Raw genomic sequence first — 17,490 nt, forward strand, 5'->3', positions numbered from 1 at the left:
TTTAAATGCATGCCGGGTGCGCAAGACGCAGAAGAAGAGAGGTTTCGTAATGGATCATCGCAGGGGATAAACGATACCGCTTAGAGCCAGTTATTTCCTGGTCAAGTCAATCGACCAACACATTCAGCTTATTTATAATTATCTATCTATCTATCTATCTATCTATCTATCTATCTATCTATCTATCTGGGTGGCCCGATCCCTGCCTGTTAGGTACCAGATGTAGAATGAGAATTGTAAAAAAGCCAACAGATGATGATAAACGTGATGGCTATTTATTATTTCCCAAATTGGAGAAAACAATTGAAGAAACCTATTTCTACTAATTCTTGGAAACCTGGCTAGTCTGCTCTTGCCTCATGTATGGGCTCTCTGGGGCACACGTGGAAGCAGAACGCTGATTAGGCTTAACTTTGACCTGATATTTTATTCTAGGTCACCTTGTGTGTTCTTAGGAACCCGCAACTAACTCCAAAAGAAAATATGTTGCATGTGCAAAATCGATATGAGCTCTTCTTTTTTTCTCTCTCAAATTGGCAGAATGTAGTTTGTATCAGGAGGGTTGCAGAATCTTTCCCTGGCATCTCCCCAATGAACTTGAAAAATCCTGCTTAAATTGCTGTCCTCCAGGGGTTAACAAACCAGTTGAAGAAACCGAGGTTCTGACTCAGAATAAGGGAACTTCTGATGTACTTATTTTTTCTGCTTCAAGTGTACTTTCTGATGGCAAGAAATCAGCAGCTTCTGCAAATCCTGGATAAAGCAGATTATCTGGCTCCCATTCAGTCAGTCAGTCTGGATGGATTCATCCATCCATCCATCCATCCATTCCAAGGGATGGAAATGGCATTGGTTACATGTTTGGGTGATCTCTGGCAGGAGCAGGTTGAGGATAGTGACCCTATTCTAGCTCTACCTGACCTCTCAGTACCTTTTTGAAATCATCAAGTATGGTATCCTTCTGGATCAGCTCCCAGGATTGGAAGTGGGTGGCATAGTATTATGCTGGTTCTTTTCCTTCCTCGGGACTGATACTATTCGTTGCTGATCAAGGGATCTTGCCTTCGGCTCCTACCGTACTATCTGGGGTGCCGCAGGGTTTGGTGTTCCCCCACTCCTGTTTAACATCTACATGAAACCACTGGGGGAGACCTATCTATCGCCATCAGTAGGATGATGATACTCAATTGTATTTTTGAACGTCTGGCAAATTAAGCAGTGCTGTGGATGTCTCCTCCTGTTGCTTGGAGGCTGTAAGGGTATCGATGGGGAACAACACGCTTCAACTGAAACCTGGCAAGACTGAGTGGCTTTGAGGTTTAGGACCTTTCAGATCTGTGACTTTATTTCTTTGGTACTGTATAGCTGGCACTGGCCCAGATAGACCCAGTTCACAATCTAAGAGCCTTTCTGACTCATAATTCCTGCCCAAGGAGCAGGTGGCAGTCAGGGGCATCTGTGTCAGTTTCTGGATCTTAAGGCTCTGCTCAGTTACTCATGCTCTAGCCACTTCCCTCACAGACCACTTCCCTCACAGACCAATTACTCTTGAGTAGCCAGAAATTTCAACTGGTGCAAAATGCAGCAGCACAGGCAGTTATGTGTATCCCCATGAGGACACTTACATTTCTGCTTGATGAGCTGATTTGGTTACCTGGTTACTGGTTCAGTTTGCTTCTGACATCCCTGACATGGGATGAAGCCAGGTTATCTGAAGGATTGCCTCTTCTCCATTACATTTATCCATTTCCCCCAAATCCAGTAGGACAGGCAGGTTGCAAGTTCTGTCTGCAAAAGTATTCTATTTGATGGGACCTAGGAGGTGAGTCTTTTCTGCTGGGGCACCCTGTGGAACATCATCTGTCCTGATTTGACTTTAGACCACAAAATGCCATTTTTTCATGTGTGTTTGTGTGTGTGTGTGTGTGTATTGTTTTCTGAGGTTTTTACGGGTGTTTGTATGTAGGTCTTTGGTTATTTGGGTTTTCTCCTGCGTAAAATTGGAAGTGTCTTGGCGACATTTCGACGAAGTCTCATTCGTCATCTTCAGGCTGGTGTTTTCGGCTTTGTGCTTCTAGGAACAATGTGTGATCTCAGCTGTTTCTTCCTTTACACATATCTGACATCATTCTTCAGTGTTCTCCATTTGAACACAGAAACACAAGACTTCGTCGAAATGTCACCGAGACACTTCCAATTTTACGCAGGAGAAAACCCGAATAACCAAAGACCTACATATATATATATGGGTTTTTTTTTGCATAATTACTTAAGAAGTTACATTTTTATGCATAGATTTTACATATACAGCAATTTTTAAAAAACAAACACATTTTCACCCTCTTTTCTGATGCCTCCATGCTGTCCACTTTTCCCTCACTGCCCCCTAAAGATGCTGAGATAGAGATTGGAGAATCAATCTGGTCTAGTGGTTAAGGCAACATTGTGCGTTCTAATTCTACCTTAGGCATGAAAACTGGATGGCTGTGAGCTTGGACCAGTCACTCTCTCTCAGCCCAGCTCACTTCACAGGGGTGTCATGGGGAAAATAGGATGAGGAAGGAATATTTAGTATAGTATTACTATAAATAAAGGAGAGTATTTGTAGCTCAGGGTTGAAATAAGGGGTCCCAGATGCTCTCTTGAGCTTGCTTGTTTTCTTGCAAAAGTTTCATTACATCAATTTGGGTAATGAAGCATCTGCAAAAAAACCAACAACAATTAAGCTCAGAGAGCACCAAGGACTCATTACTTTGAATTATTTATAAAAATAATAAAGATGGGATGAAAATAAATAATGTTTCCACTGCCAACATGGAGCAGTGCTACCACTCTGGGAATGCCTGATCTATATAATGCACCTGATATCAAATATCTGAAATGGACCCCCTAGCTAAAGCAATGAACATGTCTCCTTTTTTTTAATTATAAACAAGTTTTATTAAGATTTTCCTTTTACATACATATTTTATGCACAGAGTATTGGCCAGGTCATCTTTTACAACTTATAACATAATTATATATATTTTATAATCTGAGTAATGAACATGTCTCCTGTTCGTCTAAATCATGGGTTCCCAAACTGGGGTGCCTGCATTCCTAGGGGGTACGAGATGGAAATTCAGGATTTGTGACAAATAGTGACTTGTGTTCGTTTATGGTAACTTTTGTGGAGAGTGCAAACAAACATTTCCTAGGGGGGGTGTGGCATAGAAAACCACTGCTTTAAATAATATAGTTTAGGAATACCTTATCTTGTTTCACAATTTCCGGTGGTTGTTTTTTTTTTTAAAGTCTATACTAGAACATGAAGATTGCTTCCTTTTATATCTCCATTTGAACACAGAAGCACATTGATAGTTTTTTTAAAAAGGGAGACTGAGCTCTCAGGATAAGTTATGACACATGTTTTTCTAATCCAAATAGCAAGTTGTCTGACTCATATCATATTGAAGCAAGTTCCAATACTTTACAACAGTACATAAAAAAACCACAACCACAGGGCTCTAGCCACACCCTATGCCTTGGGGGAAAGCCAACTTTTCAGGTTAAAATTATAGTCCTCCTTGACAGAACTCAGGGAGAACTTACTTTCTACCTCCCCACCCCCCAATGTTCCGATAGCCAGCTGATTCACAAGAGAAGAAAATAGGCTGAAAATGGCTTCATTCCTAATACAAGTAGGAATGTGAATGCTAAAATTCAGGAAACTGACAATAGTGAACAGGTGTCTAACAGGTTCAATTAATTATGGGTCTGCATTTGCTATACTAAATTTAACCATGATGGTGTAAAAGCAACTCAAAAGTATAAATAAGATATACAATGAATATCTAAAAATAAGATTTAATTTTACTGGAGATAATCACCCAGCCCCTCACTACTCAGAGATTTCTACTGAATATTCTTGATCAAACAGCTTACACTAAGTTATTAATATTATGACTATGGATATATAATATAATACAAATGGGAAATACTTCATTTTCCATTTAATTAAAAAATGAAGGGGAAGGCCTAAACATCTACTTATTGGTCAAAAAATGGGCACACCTATATGCTTAAAAGAGGAAAACACGGGAGGGTTTTAAGTTTAATTAGCTGGTCTCTGCATTTTCCAAGCATTCATTAATGCTCCTTGATTGCATAAAGTTTCTGAGACATCATACCAGATATTAATAAATGACAGACATTCCCTCAACCTCATTTTCATGTTATAATATTTTATTTTAAAAAAGCATATGTATACGCCGTCTTCAGAAACTGAAGAAAAAGCCTTCAAAAACCATTTACACACAGTTCAGGCATTCTGTATTCACAGCTGAGGTCAGGCAAGTTCATGTCTGAAGGGATTCCTTTTTGGGGCCAGATTCATTACTTGGAGAGTCAATTATTAATCTGGGTTCAAGTAGTGCCTCCCAACTCTCAGTTATCTAAAAGAGGAAAAAATTAAATCAAATATTGAAAATTGAGGCAGCCAGCAGATACCAACTGAATAGCATTCAATTACTGCAAGACAATGTAAGTGTTCTGTTATGAGCAAAACATTTTTCAAAGCACATATAACTCCAAAGACTAAAAATGGAAGCCACAGTCATTCCAGTTATACCAACAGATGGCATCAAGCTGAGTTGTGGCCACGACCTTTCATTTATTGTACAAAGTTGTTCAATAGTTGTTAAACTGCATTTAACATAGTTGGTTTAGGGTAAAGGATGTATCTGGTCACCTCTAATTGATATACAGATATCCTTGACTTACGGCCACAAGTAAACCCAACGTTTGTTGCAATAAAGTTGTTATGGAGTTTTGCCCCATTTTTACGTCCTTTCTTACCACAGTTAAGTACATGACTGCAATTGTGAGTAACATGGTTATTAAGTAACTCTAGCTTCTCTATTGACTTTGCTTGTCAGAAGGTCTCAAAAGGGTTAGGGTTGACCCCGGGACACTATGACTGTCATAAATACATGCCAGTTGCCAAGCACCCAAATTTTGATCATATGACCATGGGGATGCTGCAGTCCTACAGTATGTGTGGAAAAATAGTCATAACTCACTTTTTTCAGTGCTGTTGTAGCATCAGTCACTAAACAAATGGTTGTAAGTCGAGGATTATCTGTATGCGTGCATATGTGTATACATATATGTATGTGTGTGTGTATATATATATATATACACACACACACACACACACACATATATATACACACATACATACACAAACACACCTGTTACCTCAAAGTGTGGGCACCTGGGAAGAAAAGGGAAATAGGACAGGGAAATAGAAGAAAGTATAAATGGAAAAGAGAGAGAGAGAGAGAGAACACTGACGAATGATGTCAGATATGTGTAAATGAAGGGATGAAAAGGTTGATTCATGAGAGACCAAATTTGGAACTGTCCCCGCCAATACTGGTACCAGTTCCAAATGTTGCTGACAACAACATTTGTCAAAAGGGTCTGCCCAAGAAAAACTTGAATTGAGAAATGTCCATTCCCCCCTTTCACGCTCTCTCTCTCTCTCTGTGAGGATATTTAACTTTTACCAGCAAAAGAAATACTTCCTGCACAGGCGCTGCAGCATACGTAAAGAGAGGCTTAGAATGGTCAAGCAATTTCAAGAAAGTGCTGTCATACCTTCCTGTCTTGAGATACGGCATATTCAATTGTCTCATCTCCATTTTCAGATTGATAAACCAGATCGAATTTCCCTGGCTCTTTTGTTACTAAAAAAAAAAAGACCACAACAAAATGTAAATTAGATTGGGATGTTTGCAATGTCATTTGACTTGTCAACAGATGGTGTAAATCAGGGGTGTCAAACTCAAGGCCCAGGGGCCGGATCCGGCCTGCAGGATGCTTAGATCTGGCCTGTGGGGCCGACCTGGAAACAGTGAAGGACTGGCCCGAGGTGCCTCTGCCAGCAAAAACAGAGCTCTGGAGGGCCATGTGCAGTCCTCCCAAGCTCCATTTTCACTGGCAGAGAGCTGCAGGAGGCCATCGCAGCCAAAAATGGAGCTCGTGAGGGCCGCAGGTGGCCCTCCTGAGCTCCATTTTCACTGGCAGAGGGTTGCAGGAGGCCATCCCAGCTGAAAACGGAGCTCAGGAGCTTGTTTTCACTGGCAGAGTGCTTGGGCCACCAGAGACGCCCCCAACACGAATGACATCAAGCTGGCCACACCCACTCTGGCCACCACCACCCCCGAGGTCAGACACAACCCTGATGCAGCCCTCAATGAAATTGAGATTGACACCCCTGGTGTAAATGAATGGATTCCACTGATGGAAGAGATTCCGTCAGCAGAACAGAGAAGGAACCCGCCCTCCTGTTCAGCTGCCTCCCCAGCAGAATCTCAACCTCTGCTCCTGAGAACCTCCCTCCGGAACAATTTAGGGGTGTGAGCAGAGGCCTGCAAAAGAAAAAGAAATTCTGCTCGCCCTACTTGAGATTTTTTTTCCCCATGATGGCTAAACTTTATCTTTAAGCCAGACTAATTTTGCAAAACCCCATTATAAACTGTGACAATCCGTGATCCCTCTTCACAAGAACAACAATTTAAGATGTTGCGTATTACTTACCTGAAGAAAAAGAAAGAATTTCAAGCTCTAGCTGCTTATTAATAGGATTCCAACTGACGATTTTTCCTTTCTTAAAAATATGGGAAAGAATGAAATAACAGCATTTGTAAGGGCATTCGAGAACACATCAATATTTTATCATATTATAAATTGTTCTGTTACTAAAGTTATACCCAAAAGGCGCCTGCAGCATTAAGGATAATAGGGGTTTTTATTATAAGCGGAAGCTGTTTAAATAAGAGCAATTCATCCTCTCTGCTAAGTACAGATATTCGTTTAGTGACCATTCAAAGTTACAATGGCATTGAAAAGAGTGACTTATGACAGTTTTTCACACTTATGACCATTGCACCATCCCCACAGTCACGTGATCAAAGTTCAGACACTTGGCAACTCGTATTTATGACGGCACAGTGTCCTGGAGCCATGCGATTCCCTTTTGTGACCTTCTGATCAGCAAAGTCAATGGGGAAGCCAGGTTCACTTAACAACTGTGTTACTAACTCAACAACTGAAGGATTCAACTATGGCAAGAAAGATCATAAGCTTTTATGAGCTGTAATTACAAGATAATTCAGATTTTCTCTTGTAATCTGCATCTGTACAATCATTCTGCCTTCTCCCCATCCCCATTGCCCCATCCCAACTTAAATCCTATGCATGGGATGAAGTGAGCAATGTCTTCTAAAAGCTTATGCCTTTTAATAAAATTGTTCTTTTGAAAAGACACATTGTCTTCTGATCTTCTTTGCTTTATTGTCAGTGTTAATTTTAATATTGAATTAAGTGAGATATCGATTGCGGTGGGCTGGCCAATTTGAATCTAATTCTGTGACCTCCCTTCCTTCTTGTCTCCAGTGATAAAGGTGCTAGTCTAATTTACAGATAGCATTTAGCAATTTAGCATTTAGACTTACATATCACTTTACAATGCTTTACAGCCCTCTCTAAGCAGTTTACAGAGTCAGCCTATTGCCCCCAACAATCTGGGTCCTCATTTTACCGACCTCGGAAGGATGGAAGGCTGAGTCAACCTTGAGCCTGGTGAGATTCGATCTGCCACATGGCAGTCAGCTGGCAGTCAGGAGAAGTAGCCTGCAATGCTGCACTCTAATAACCGCCCCACCATGGCTCATTGAAAAGATTCTTGAGATAATACAAAAATCTTTATAGAGCATATTTTTGTTGTTGTTCTTGTTTGGGAATTTATCTTTCTTACTCTATTTCTGTGATGGAGAAAACAATCCATGAAAAGACAAACCAAAGCTACTGAGATCGGAAGTTTCCTTATTGAAATATAGAACAGTGATCTCTCTAAACAACCCGTCCAAAAGCACTAAAGATAGATTTGTAAAAGATTATATAAAAGAAGAGACATGAATAATGAATGATATTTGCATAGGCAAGAGAAGCCCCTCAACAAAGAGAGCCAGTTTGGTGCAATGGTGAAGGCACCAGGCTAGAAAGTGGAAGATGGTGAGTTCTAGCCCCTCCTTAGACAGGAAGCCAGCTGGGTGACTTTGGGCCAGTTACTTTTTCTCAGCCTAGGAAGGAGGCAAAGCCAAACCACTTCTGAAATCTTGCCAAAAAACTTGCCAGGACTTGTCCGGTGAATTTTCAGAAGTTCACACTGACTCAAAAGGCACACAGATACCCAGAAGAATAAAGTAATGGCTCTAATCTAGACCTTGAGGTTGGTGCCTTAGTCTTGCTGTCACCTGACCTACATCCCTTCATTATCTTATATTTCTGACGCTGTAAGTAGTTATGGATACATAAGAGGCGCTATCCACTAAAACTACAGTCATAATAAAGGGAGTCTTCGACCTATGACCACAATGGAGCCCAAACTTTCTGTTGCTAAGTGAAAAGCTGCTCAGTGAATTTTACTCCACTTTACAATCTTTTTTTGCCAGAGTTGTTAAGTGAATCACTGACTGCAGCTGTTAAGTTAGTAACATGGTTGCTAAGTGAAATCGGCATCACCACTGACTTTGCTTGTCAGAAAATTGCAAAAGATGATTATGTGATTCCGAGACACTGCAACTGTCATAAATATGAGTTAATTGTCAAGCATCTGAATTTTGATCACGTGACCATGGGGATGCTGCAATACTCTTAGTGTGAAAAATGGTCGTAAATCACTTTTTTCAGTGCTGTTGTAACTGGTCACTAAATGAAATGTTGTAAGTGGAGGACTGCCTGTAATCCCAAAGCAATGATATTTTAAAAGTCTCTCAAGTCAATGCCATCAACAAAAGTTGACATTCAATGAACCTTTTAAATATTAGAAGAAAGGACTTACTACTATTTCTTCTGCAAATTATTCTTTTTCAACATAGTGTAGCCTTACTGATTTATTTAAAGAAAGAGGTCAACAGTCAGAAACATACGTTTTCTATGGAAACATGACTGGTGAGATTATAAAGGTGTGCTAATTTTGGAGGATATTTTTTGTACTCATCGGTTTTAAAAGGTAAAAGCCTTAACCTCCCAACTGACCTCTAATCTTAACAGGTTAAAGTTTGGAGCAACCCACTATGAAGCTAGAGGCGGATCGTTTTTAAAAAAAATATTTTTATTGAGTTAGAGTATTATAAAATACAAAAGTAAATAGAAGAGCAGTGAGGGTGGAGGGGAAGGGGGAAGCAAAGTGAGGAAAGATGGGGAAGAAAAGAAAAGAAAATTAGAAGCATTGACTTCCCACTCTCTCTGTTACAGTAAAGTAAGGCATTAACATCAAATCACAACTTTTTGCTTTTTCATAATAGTATGAACAAGTCATTTCTATAAAGATCTGTCTGTCTAATCTGTAAAACCCAAAGTCAGAGTTTCGTTCTTTTCCACATCAAGCATGAAGTTCAGAAGCGATTTCCATGTGGAAAGAAAAGTACTTATGTTCTTTTTTTTAATCAAAGTAGTCAGTTTTGCCATTTCAGCCAACTCAATCAACTTCTGCAACCATTCTTCTGGGTAGGAATTGAAGCGTCCTTCCATTTTTGTGCATACAATAGTCTTGCTGCTGTCAACATATATAGTAACGAAGTTCCAAATTTTTTCTCCAGTTCTTTTTCCATTAGATCCAAAAGGAAAAGTTCTGGTTTCATTTTTATCTCCAGTTTCAGAATTTTCTATATTAAAATATGAATCACACTCCAAATGTTTTTTGCTTTATCACATATCCACCATAGATTATAAAAAGTCCCTGTTAGGGTGTGTGTAAAAAGTATTTGTTGCTTGTGCAACGAGCAGAGCAGAAAAACACACAGGGAAGGAGATAAACGTGCGGCTCGTGTGAGAAAAATATTTTATAGATAACAAGCAGTCTCGGTGTAAGTAAAACAGTCCAAGGTCATAAACAGTAATATCAGTCCAGTAAATATCTTCCCTTACCAAAGCAAACAGACTTTAGTAACTCTTGGTATACAGTACCATATAACAGACGTAGTAAGCAACAGGATACAGTCAGGTATCAATCCGGAAGAACCAGGAAGACTCAGGAAGAACGAACGCTTCTCTGTGCTGCTTATTTATGCACTGTAGCCTAATTACAGGGTTCAGCAAACCCTGATTACGTGGCTCAGTTGTTTCTTAAAGAAACAGATATATTGCCTGACCAACAAGTTAGGAGTAAGCTGCAAGCTGAACCTAACAGTCCCTTATTTATTTTTACATTTCCAACATTCATTTGACATACCTTTATACATCTTAGATAGCTTATCTGGTGTTAAATACCAACGATACATTATCTTATAGAAATTTTCTTTTAGATTATAATTTAATGTAAATTTTAAACCCTTCATCCACATATTTTCCCATTGTTCAAGCATCACAGTATATCCAAAATTCCTTGCTCACTGAATCATTGTGTTTTACACGTTCATTTTCCAAATTTCAATAACATTTTATAGATTTTAGCAATAATATGTTCATCGCTGCCACATAATGAAATTTCCAATTCATTTTTAACAAAGTTAAATCCATAGGACTTTTTATCCAATTTGAACCTTTCTTTCAGTTGCTGATAAGTTTCCCTGGGCTTTAATATTGGGTCACCAGAATTAAAAGATAAAATTTTACCATACATCAGCCAGTCTGGCTGTCACTTTTTCTTTTCTAAAGAAAGCTTCCTGTGGTGACACCCAAAGGGGCAGCATTGTAGAGAGCCTTGTTTTATATTTATTCCAAACTCTTAGTATGGCACGTCCAGCAAAATGGTTTATTAAAATCAATATTAACTTTACTTTTATCATACCATAAGTAGCCATGCCATCAAAACCTTAATTCATGGCCCTCGAATTTGAGTAGCCTCTTATTCTGGAGACTCACCCATTCTTTTGTCCAGGTCAAGCAGCATGCATCAAAATACAATTACATATCTGGTAGACCCAACCCCCCTCTTTCCTTAGCATCTTGCAATAGCTTATATCTAATTCTTGGTTTTTTTCTCTTGCCATATGAACTTAGAGATATCCTTCTGCCGTTGTTTAAATGAATTGTCAATTGTATTGGTAGTGTCTGAAATAAAAAAAAGTATCTGATAAAATATTCATCTTGATTACAAAGATTCTACCCAGTAGTGATAAATGCAATTTATCCCATTTTTGTAAATCCTGTTTAATATCCCTCCAAAGAGGAACATAGTTATTTTGAAACAGTTCTATGTTTGTATTTGTCAACATAACCCTTAAGTATTTCACGTTTTTCTCAACCCTAAAACCCAACTTTTTATTCAATATATCCTGAGAAGACATATTCTTAATCAACATTGTTGCTTTCTGTTTGTTTATTTTGAAACCTACCAAAGCCCCAAATTCATTCAGTTTTCTCATCTAATATTCTATAATATTTTTTGGATCCTGTAGAAATATAACCAGATCATCAGCGAAGGCTCTCAATTTATAAACTTTCTTAATATTTATACCCCTTATTTTGTCATCTTGTCTGATATCTCTCTTCAAGACTTCCAAAACCAAAATAAACAGCAGAGGGGACAAAGGACATCCTTGTCTTGTACCCTTTTGAATTTCACATGAATTAGTTAAATCACCATTTATAACAATTTTTGCATTCTGTGACATGTAGATCACTTTAATTCATTGAACAAAATTCACTACAAAGCAGGGGTGAAATGCTACTGGTTCGCCAAACCGGTAGTGAAAAAAAAAGTTCCAAAGATCAGCTGAGCGATGCACGACCATCGGAACTTTCTTTTTTACTTTTTAAGCATTTCTTACTACCGGTTCTCCAGAACCAGTAGTTAAAAATGCTTTTAAAAAGTAAAAAAAAAAAGGTTCCCACGCTCACGCGCCACAGCTGATTCCCCCCCTCACTGTTCTACTTACCTTCCTAAGCCTCCTTCTGGCACATACTGTGCATGTGTGCGCGCAGTGCGCATTTGGTGTGTACTGCGCATGCGGTGTGCATTTGGTTGCAGTGCATGCGCATGCAGTGCATGTTTGGTGTGCATTGTGCATGCGTGCAGTGTGCATTTGGTGCGCACTGTGTTTTGTGTGCACTGCATGTACCTTTGGCGCACGGCACGCATGCACAGCCAGCAAACTGGTTCAGATTTCACCACTCCCCCAAAGTCCATTTCTTCCAGCACCTTAAACATAAAGCCCCAATTCAGGCCTTCTTTGCATCTAAAAAAATTAAGGCAGCCTGTTTCTCATTATGATATTTTAAATATTCAATAATATTTAAGACAGTCCTCACATTATCTCTTAGCTGTCCTTTCGGCAGAAATCTTTTTTAGTCTTTCTGCCAGAATAGCGGCAAAGAGTTTATAGTCTTTATTTAGTAATGAGATTGGTCTATAGTTATTTGTCTTTGTAACATCTTGACCCTCTTTTGGGAGCAACACAATATTGGCTTCTTTCCACGTCTGGAGTATATTTTCCCCCTGTAGTATATCATTCATTGTGTCTTTTAGTGGTTGAAGAAGTTCATCCTCGAAACACTTATAGTATTGGTTTGTAAGCGCATCTGGGCCTGGAGTTTTGCCTGGCCTCATTTTTTAAATAGCTTCTGATATCCCAAAAGCAGTTATCAGATCATTCATAACTTGTCTCTGGGTTTGTGATAGTTTAGGTCAGTGGTGAAATCTAAAATTTGTTACTATCGGTTCTGTGGGCATGGCTTGGTGGGGGGGGGTAATGTGACTGGGTGGGCATGGCCAATTTTTTTCTTTTTTACTCTTAAAACCATTTTTTCTACAACCTCTTCTGCGAAGAAGTTGTAAAAAATGCTTTCAAAAGGCTCTGACGATCCCAGCTGAGTTGCCTGATCAGCAGAGGCTTTTAAAAGAAAAAAAAGCCTCTGCTGATCAGGCAACTCAGCTGGGATCGTCAGAGGCTTTTAAAAGAAAAAAAGCCTCTGCCGGTCAGGCAACTCAGCTAGGATTGTCAGAGGCTTTTAAAAGAAAAAAAGCCTCTGCCGATCAGGCAACTCAGCTTGGATTGTCAGAGGCTCTTAAAAGCATTTTTTCTACAACCTCTGAAGAGGTTGTAGAAAAAATGCTTTTAAAAACTAAAAAAAAAAAGCCTCTGATGATTGTGCGGCTCAGCTGGACATGTGGGGGGAGGCCGCAGGGATTTTTGCTACCAGTTCTCCGAACCACCCGCCTCCATCACTACTGGATCCGATCTGAACCGGGAGCATTTCACCCCTGGTTTAGGTAACTGTTGTTTTGAAAGGTATTCATCTATTTTTAATATATCAATCTCCTGTCTTTTATACAAATTTGAATAAAAATTATGAAAGGAGTTTTTAATGAGTTCATTGTCTGTTATTACATTATTACCTTCACAAATTTTTCCAATTACAGTAGAACCTCTGGTCATGAACGCTTCTGACCAGGACCAAATTGGGTTCCGACCAAAAAATTCACAATTTTTTTTCCTGTGACCGATTTCACCTTCCGCACCATTTTTTTTGTAAGCGCCAAATTTCCAAAATTAGGTTCGGGTCATGGCCAAATCGGTTTGCGACTAGTTATGGAACGAATAATGATTGTGACCAGAGGTTCTACTGTATTGTCTTTTCTCTTTCTTTTCTTAATTTATAAGATAACCATCTGCCTGGTTTGTTAGCAAATTCAAAATGTCTTTGTTTCACATAGTTCAATTTTGTTTCCATTTCCTGTACAGTTAACATAGATAATTGTTGCTATAACAGTTTAATATGGTGTAAAATTTTAGAATCCACAGATGTCTTTTGCAACTGAATTTCTTTCTAATTTCATCCAATATCCTTTGCGTCTTTTCCTGGGACTTTTTCTTCTCTAAGTGATTGTACTGTATGAAATAGTCCTTCATAACTGCTTTACTAGCATCCCATACTGTTGTTAAGTTTGTCCCTTTTCCCAGATTATTCTCAAAGTATTCCTGCAATTTCTTTTTGCAGTCTTTTATAATCATATCCTTTTGCACAAAATAGCTTCATTTAGTCTCCATCTGAAACTTGAGCTCTTTCCTCTTAAAACCAAAAGCACTGGATTATGGTCTATGAAAGATATAGGCAGAATGTCCACTTTCAGAATTTTATTTGCAAGATTTTTAGATATCCATATCATATCAATCCTTAAAAAATATTTATTTCAGAGAAGAAGGTATATTCTCTAGCATCTCCATTTTTATATCCCCATGAGTCTATTAATACTAGATTATCCATCATCTCAAAAAAGTCTTAGATAATTTACCCTGTGAGGGTTTAACCCCTTTGATGGATGTTCTATCCGAAGTTGGTGTAATCACTCCATTCCAATCCCCCAACATAAACCAGTTTCCATACGAAAAAGGCAGTAATTGATCCATTAAATGATCAAAAAAAATTGCTTCTATCATCATTTGGCCTGTACACGCCCACCACTATTGATTTTATCTCATTAAATTCTATTTCCACTGCTATAAATCTACCATGATCATCTGCTATAAGTAGCTTAGGTTTAAATTGGGGTTTCATATTGTATATAAAACAACTGTTAAACCAGGTAAAGATTTAGAAAAAATTGAATCCTATCGGCTCATTTCCTTGATTAACCAAGATGCTAAGATATTTACTGCAATTGTAGCAAATAGATTGAACAATTTTATAGATAAATATATAAACCATAATCAAGAAGGTTTTGTTAAAGGGCGTTATATGTGTGATTTAGTTAGAAGAGTATTAAATGTTATTGATATTGCTGAGAATAATGGTGATAAGATAGGTATTCTTGCCTTGGATATATATATATATTTTTTAAAACAAACTTTATTCATATTTAAAAAAGACATTTAAAACAATTATAAGAAAAACTAAACAAGTTTTTCTTAATCAAACATACAAATTACAAGTACATATACTATACATATATAATGCTCAACTTCATCTATTAACTACTTCCTAATATTATATATACATATATATATACGCACATTGACTTATTTCCTTCTATATCTCTCTGACAGTGCAGTTGTTTATTTGCATTGATTTCTCCTAACTTTCGTCTCTAAACGTTCCCTCTCTCTGACTTATCCACTGGTACCAGCTATTCCATATTTTAAAGTATTTTGAATCTTCCTTATCCTGTAATTTTAATGTTAATTTATCCATCTCTGCGCATACATAAATTTTCTGTATTGTTTCCTGATCAGTTGGCAAACGATCTGTTTTCCAGAGTTGTGCCAACGCTAATCTTGCCGCTGTGTGGAGTATTAATAATGTGGAGTATTAGGTATTTTATGTCCTTCCTAATATTCTTGTTAATCATACCGAGTAAAAAGACTTCGGGTATCAATTCAATTTCTTGATTTGTTATCTCTAATATCCATGTTTTTATTTTATTCCAATATTTTTTAATTTTTGGGCAAAGCCACCAAGCATGGTAAAAAGTTCCCTGCGCTTTTTTACATTTCCAACAAGCCGGATTCACGTTTGGATACATTTTTGCTAACCTTGCGGGTGGCAGATACCACCGATACCACATTTTATAGTGATTTTCTTTGTATGATACCGATTTTGTCATGCTATAATTATCTTCCCATGCTCTTTCCCAATCTTCCAATTGTATATTATGCCCTATATTCCTCGCCCAGGCAATCATCTGCCCTTTGACCAACTCTTCCGCTAAATCAAATTCGAGTAAATATTTATAAATTTTTGAAATTAATTTCCCTTCTTTTGATTCTAATAGTTTATCCAATCGATTTTGTTTTAAATCTATTCCTTCTTCTTCTTGGTCTTTTCTGTGTCTTACTTTTATTTGTGAGTAGGGCCACCAGTCTATTACTATTCCTTGTTCTTTGAGCCCTTCCCTAGTTTTCAATTTCCCCTGAGCATCTACTATTTCCCTATATCTTAGAATCTTTTGTTGTGATAATATATTGGGGTGAGTTATTGCTTCTATAGTCGATAGCCAGCCGGGGATTTTCATGTAGTGTTTATGTTTAATTTGGAGCCATGTATTAATTAAAGATCTCCTAATTGTATGATTATTAAAATGTTTGTATATTTTATTTCCTGAACTCCATATAAAGGCGTGCCATCCCTTCATTAAATCATGCCCTTCTAAATTTAGCAATCTTTGATTATCTAAGTTTATCCAATCTTTAATCCATAATAAACTGGCAGCCTTGTAATATTTATCCCATGCCGGGAGTCCGAATCCACCTCTACTTTTATCATCTTGTAATATATTCCATTTTATTCTTGATTTCTTCCCTTCCCACACGAATTTTTTAGTTATTTTATCCAAATTATCGAAAAATTTCTTATCTAATTTTATTGGGATTGTTTGGAATAAATAAAGGAGTCTTGGCAGTATGTTTGATTTTATTGCTGCTATTCTCCCCAATAAAGACAATTTTAATTTCCCCCATTTTTCTAAATCTTCCTTTATTTTCTGGACTAAAGTGTCATAATTGTCCTCTTTTATTGTTGTCGTTTTGGCCATCAAATTTATCCCTAAATATTTAATTTTTTTAACTGCCTGGAGACCTGATTTTTTTACTAATTTCTCTACTTGTTTTATTGTCATGTTTTTTGTTATCATTTTTGTCTTTTCTTTATTAATCTTTAAACCTGCTACCTTTCCAAATTTTTCAATCTCTTTTATTAATTTTGGGGTTGTTTCTAATGGGTTTTCTACGAAAAAGACAAGGTCGTCTGCAAATGCTTGGACCTTGTAATCCTCTCTCTTGATCTTTAATCCTTGAATTTCTTTGTTTGCTCTGATTCTAATTAACAAATTTTCCAATGTTAAAATGAATAGTAGGGGGGAAAGCGGGCATCCCTGCCTTACTCCTTTATTTATTCCAAAGAATTTTGTTGGGTCACCATTCACCAAGACACATGCTTTCTGATTCTGATATATCGATGTTATCATTTTAGTAAATCTTTCTCCAAAATTCATACATTTAATTTGTTGCTTCATAAATTGCCAGTTAACTTGGTCAAAAGCTTTTTGTGCATCCAGAAAGATCAGCGCTACCTGTCTCTCTGGATGCACCTCATAATATTCTAAAACATCCAATGCTATTCTTAAATTGTTTTTTATCTGCCTTGTAGGCAGAAAACCATTTTGATCCTGGTGTATTTTATTTTGTAATATTATTTTCATCCTATTGGCGATTATGCTCATAAAAACTTTGTAATCTGTATTCAACAAAGAAATCGGCCTATAATTTTTTATTAGTGTGGTATCTGTCCCCTCTTTAGGTATTAGGGAAATGTATGCTTCTTTCCATGTATTGGGTAGCTTTGCCTCCATTAGGGCCTCATTATATATTTCTAACAGTATTTCATTTAATGAATCTCCAAATGTCTTATAGAACTCTGTTGGTAAGCCGTCTGTCCCCGGGGTTTTATTATTTTTTTGCCTCTTCAGCGCCTCTTTTAGCTCCCCCATCGTAATTTCCTTATCCA

The 17,490-nt window shown here is 37.7% G+C and overlaps 1 long non-coding RNA gene across 1 annotated transcript; it reads right to left on the reverse strand.

The window, feature by feature from the left end:
• Nucleotides 1-4,203: 4,203 nt before the first annotated feature.
• On the reverse strand, nt 4,204-6,652 carry LOC148115363 (uncharacterized). The gene is made up of 2 exons (XR_015732445.1): nt 5,641-6,652; nt 4,204-4,433 (listed from the first exon to the last, which is right to left on the reverse strand). It is a non-coding gene; the product is annotated as an uncharacterized LOC148115363 (long non-coding RNA).
• Nucleotides 6,653-17,490: the final 10,838 nt, after the last annotated feature.

This window comes from Pantherophis guttatus, chromosome 2 (assembly GCF_059756535.1).
Source record: "Pantherophis guttatus breed Tessera chromosome 2, ASM5975653v1, whole genome shotgun sequence".
NCBI lineage: Eukaryota > Metazoa > Chordata > Lepidosauria > Squamata > Colubridae > Pantherophis > Pantherophis guttatus.